A 6192-nucleotide genomic window follows, 5' to 3' on the forward strand; every position below is an offset into this window, starting at 1 on the left:
GTATGTATATGTGTATGTGTGTGTGTGTATATATATATATATATATATATATATATATATATATATATATATATATATATATATATTAATTAGTATAATTAAAAATTAGTAACAAAAAACAGTACTGTATATAATACACATGTATATAATAAAATAACATTATAAATCTATTCTTCAGATACTGCACTTCAATTTCTTGTTCTCTGTCAGTGGAGGAAAAATCCTTCACGACTGAGACAATTTTTATTTTTGTTCCTTTTCTCCACGTTAAAAAACGACCCTGGTGTCTAACTTTGTCTCGTGGGGAGGCATTGTAAATAGGAACATTATAAATAACACCGTAAGGCGGGGCAAATACTGTAACCAGGGAACGGAAAACATCGTATTCCACATTATAACCTAAAAAAAACGTATCCTAGGGCCACCGTATCCTGGGGTTCTAAAATATATATAATAAAAAAAGTCTTATTGAAACTTTATTCAAATTTTCAAAAAAAAAACAAAAAACATCATAAACCATGTAAAGAAGTTATACAAAATTTTAATTATCCAACAAGGAGTACAAATAAACATGAAAGATCTTATTCCGTGGAGTTTCGAAAAATGCAATTCTTCTCATGAGAGGAAAGAGATAAATTTTGCAGGTTAATGCATTGGAAGAAACTACAAATATGAAATTAATCATATTTGCATCACTACTGATGCAATTCTCTATCTATATAAAAGCCAAGTACGTCCAAGGATGGAATACTGTTGCCATATCTGGGCAGGAGCTGCTAAAAACAGCATATCCTACCTTGACAGAGTACAAAATAGACTTTGTGGCTTAGTGGGGGATGACCTGGTCTCTACCTTGCAGCCTCTCTCCCACAGAAGAGATGTTGCGAGCCTATCCTTGTTTTATCGTTATTTCCATGGCAGGTGCTCGTCTGAACTCCAATTTCTGGTCCCCCACTTGCCAATCTTTCATGAAAAACACCCGTCTAGCTGAATCCACTGTGAAAAATTTCCCCCACTCTATATCTGTGCCTAAATCAAAACGCGGATTCTATGAACAAAGCTTCTTTCTTAGAACTGCACGCCTGTGGAACTCTGTTCCGTCTGCCTGCTTCCCTCCGGACTACAACTTGGATGTCTTCAAGTCCAATGTTAACAAATTCCTAATGAACCGCCCCCTTAATTAAACACTTCATCAAATCTCCACACTAACGTAATGTACTTGCAATAACCCTTATCCCTGAGTGGCTTCCGGGCCTTGATAAGTGGTGATCACTGTGTAAAAAAAAAAAAAAAAAGGTTATTAAACAGTTAGTGACAGTTTTTAGGGATTCAAAATGATTATGAAAACAGGAAAAAGAACGAAAAAAAAGGCAAAATTTGAATTAAATTTTTCTTAATTCAATCTTGCCTCGACAGTTTTATTCCGTTTCTTTTTTACGCACATTTTATCTTTCTTTTAATACTATATTGGAATTCTTTCCCATTTCCTTGTACCTATTTGTGAATTATTCCACAGATTTCTGCCTTTTAGATTACTTCAGATCATCTTCCAATTATGCGGTTCCCTTGGATTTTACTTGTGCGAATGGAAATTTTAACTAACTTTCTTGGATTCTGCATCTTTGGATTTTACCGTCATTGGAAATTTTACCCTTCACCAGACTATCCATTCGCGTGAAATCACTTTTTTATTCACCCTATTCCTTCTGCTTTACTTTTTGTTATCAAGTAAGATTACTTGTAGTTTCATTTAATACTTTTGCAAGCAAAATCCGATCCCACATTTTGCTAAATCCTACCCTCTGATGAGAAGGAAAGTATTTCTTTGAAACTCTGCGGATTAAGGACTATCCATTTATTTAGTGTTTCCTTTTAAAATTAAATATGTTTTTAACTCTTTTTCAAAGTGTTTTTTAACATGTTTTATTAACTACTTGTTCTTATTATAAGCTCTATCTCCTATTTGGTTTTATCGAGCTTTTACATCTGATTGAGATTACTTTATAAATATTAATTGTTTAATATTTATAATTTACTTTAGTTTTGCCATCTTGGATCATTTTTGTAAACTTAACTGTAATTCTTATTTTATATATATATATATATATATATATATATATATATATATATATATATATATATATATATATATATATTTTAATTTACTTGATTCCTCCAGCCTTGACAGACGTGTTTTAAATATTCTCTCCAGTGCTTTTTCTTTTAATGATTTGGAATTCATTCCATTTGCGATTTTTTCCAAGGAACTTTGCCTTTTGGATTATTTTGGACCATTTGGAACTTACCCATTGGATTGGAAATTTTTAATCCATTCGTTTTGGATTTTACCATTCTTGGATTTTTACCCTTCTCCGGACTATCCATTCATGTGAAATCTTTTTATCATTTTTCTTTTACCTCCTATTCCCCTTACCTCACCCTTTTTTTTTAACCAAGTAAGACCTGTGACTTACTTGTAGTTTCATTAAATACTTTTACAGTCAAAATCCGATCCCGCATTTTGCTAATTCCTGCCCTCTGATGAGTAGGAGAGTATTTCTTTGAAACTCCGCGGATTAAGGACTATCCACTTATCTTGTGCTTCCTTTTTAAAATTAAATACGTTTTTAACTCTTTTTCAAGATGTCTTTTAACATGTTTTATTAATCATTTGTTCATATATATATATATATATATATATATATATATATATATATATATATATATATATATATAAGTTAAGGAAACAAAATAAGTTAAGCAGAGGGAATATAGTGAAGAAAAAGGTGATTACACATGAATGGATAGTCTGGTGGAAAATAAAAAATCCAGTGATGGTAAAATCCAAATGTAAATCTTCAAGAAAGTTAAAAGAATTTCCATTTGTACAAGTAAAATCCAAGGAAATCCCGTAATTGGAAGAAAATGGTCCATAATAATCCAAAGGCAGAAATCCATGGAATAATTCACAAAAATGTGTACAAGGAAAAAAGATATATATATATATATATATATATATATATATATATAATTATTTTAATTTTAAATGTTCATTTACGTCAGTCAGACAGTAATCTAATCGTTATACAATGATCTATGCATAAGAGCTAAATTGACTGACTTTAATTCAACTGAAAGTGCTCAACGATAAGAAACGAATTTCTTAAAGGGGCTGTCATAATAATTTTTTTACTATAATAATTAAATACCTACAGACACTAGTGTTTCATCCTTTTGGGAATCTTCAGTGCAGGGTGTCACGATTAACACCAGTCAAACAATTCGAACCCCACAACACGAGACATCTCTGGCTCGATTAGTGAAGACCGCATCGATTCGGCTACCATTAACCGCATGAAATAACGTTGAATTTAAACATTTTAATTTTAAATGTTCATTTATCTCAGTCAGACAGTGATCTAATCATTATACGATGATCTATGCATATATATATATATATATATATATATATATATATATATATATATATATATATATATATATATATATCGTAATTTAGGAATTTAAAAATTCGTGATTTGAGAAAGTTAAATTGTAAATATAGAAATTTTATTGTATGCAAGACAAAGAATACAGTATAGTAAAAAAATATTTCTTTAACCCATGAGTTTTCGATGTTTATTCATCTCCTCGTAGGAAAAATATTATCAAATATTATAAAAGGTTTGCACCTAATTTGCTAAAGCTAATAAATATAGAAAATTAAATTAAATGTTTTTAAAGTTTTTAAATCATTTTAGCTACATAGAATATGCATATATATATATATATATATATATATATATATATATATATATATATATAGTACTGATTTCAAAAGTTGGAAACAAAAAACAACTTAGATGCCATCAGCTAAAATTGAAACCAAAAAATTTAGTGCTCCAACCGCGATCCCAAACTTTGAGCTACCGATAGATAAGAATGCTTTAAAATTAAACCACTTTAAGCTTTGAATGAATTTGCACATGCACAAAAGTAATAGAAATATGTTGGCAATTTGAAATGAACATTTTGCATTTTGCCAACTTGCCGACATATTTCTGTATATGTTATTCATCCATCCAAACAAAGATTTTACTCGTTATAAACCATCCTTGGTGTATGATTTCGGATAGGTGGTTGCTAATTTCAGGCTGAAAAGATTGCAAAAAAAGAGGTCGTAGTGGAACTCTATGGGGTAGTTTCTAGTCAGATTAGAGTAAGCTTCTTTTTTTTTTTTTTATTATAACACTATTTCCATGCACCAGGCAGCAATAGATTACCTTGCTTATGGACTGATAAAACAGGGCCATATTAAGATATCATAGGGAAAAATTAATTTCTGTATGAAGTGACATACACGGAAATATCAGCTATGTGCCTTATTTCAAGCAAGAGACCATCTTGCAGGTGATAACTAATATATCTTGGATGACGAGAGAGAGAGAGAGAGAGAGAGAGAGAGAGAGAGAGAGAGAGAGAGAGAGAGAGAATGAGTTTAGAAAGGAATGAAATAAAGAAAAGAAAAAGCAATTCAGAAGAAGGAGAAAAAGAGAAAGAAAAAGAGAATAGCAGAAATCGTAATCTCCAAATGACAGAGGAAGAAATGCTAATCTCAAGATTGGGGGGAGGGTCAGAATTAGGGTTTTCATAAAAGACCATTGTTTTCAGCAAATAGGAGAGACTTGCACACAAACATGTACTTTCTACCTCTCTTTTCTCTTACCAACATCGTCGTTGTTACCTGTTCTCGCCAGCGCGACAAAACACACCTTCTCACACACGCAGAGAACAATGCAGATATTCAGCCATGCACAAAAACATTTACTTTCCTCTTTCTTTCTCATATCACATAGAAAAAGTAAGCCTGTTTTCTCACGAAGAAAAAAAAAGGACACTCTCTGCTCTTTTTCTGCAATCCAATGAACAGTCTAAATAATTTTCACATTTATAAGAACTGTCTACTAAGACACATTTTTTGAACACTGAAAAATGATTCGTTTTTACTTGTTATTTTTGTGTAAATAAACAAAGTTTATTTCACTTGCTTGTTGATTTGTGGTGGAAAAAGGGATCTAATCAGATCTGAGTACCACTACAACCTTTATTAGTTGTACAGTCGATTGCCACCTTCACACTTTTCGGTCCGTTGCAACAGCGTGTCAACAAGATTACAGCAAACACGGTCTTTTTACTTTTGCTTGATGCATACATCGTAATAAATCATCTATAATATAAATCTTACCTGTCTGTTTAAATGTATGTATGTATGTCTGCCTAAAATTTTCGACAGAGGCAATTTTCACGAGATCAGTATCATTTCGAAGCTCGACATCTCGGACGACAAATATCGAAAAATTGGCCAAAAACATTAATTCCTTCACCTTCACCTTCACCTTCGCAAAAAATCGAACTCTCCTTGTAGAAAACTGCCCAGTTGAACTGGGCAGTTTTCTACAAGGAGGGTTAGATTTTTTGCAAGCCATTTTTGCAAGTCATCGTATCAGTTGGATTGACTTTGCCTAATTTTAACGTTCCGAATTTCCAGCTGCGTCATGGAGTAGCGGTAAGACGTCAGATTTTCTTTCACTTTCCTTTCCGCCTTCACGTCATGGGTTCGAGCCTGCCTGCCTACTACCACTTTTTTTTTTTTTTTTGCTCAACACACACCTCCAAACACCCAGGCAATGCCGGGCACCCAGACTAGTTATGTATATATTATTAGTACCTCTTCATTATTAGAGCAAAAGTCGAAAATCTAAATATTGAATTTCATTAAAAAAACAATGGTATCTACTTAACTGTCATGTCACAGTAATTAACATATCCAAAAATTACGAAAACAATAAAGTAGAAAATAATTATTAATGAAAATGATTTTTCGAAAAAATTAAAAATTTATGCGTACATAAACAGCATGAAGTAACTGCAATCGTCTTGTTACAATTAATGGTGGATATCACTGAATCATGAAACAGTCAAAGTACACACTTTATGTAATAATGCAGCAATATTAAACTAATTGTGACATAATAATAATTAAGTCGATAACATTGCATTTAGTTGAAACTGACATTAAATCTAAGTAGATACCACTGGTTATTAATGAAATTTCATTTTTTTGACTTTCGCTTTTCACTCTAGTAGCAAAGAAATACCAATATATTTCTGGAGAAGTTGCAAGGAATATTT

Source organism: Euprymna scolopes, chromosome 27 (assembly GCF_053919585.1).
Source record: "Euprymna scolopes isolate OS-2025 chromosome 27, ASM5391958v1, whole genome shotgun sequence".
NCBI classification, from domain to species: domain Eukaryota; kingdom Metazoa; phylum Mollusca; class Cephalopoda; order Sepiida; family Sepiolidae; genus Euprymna; species Euprymna scolopes.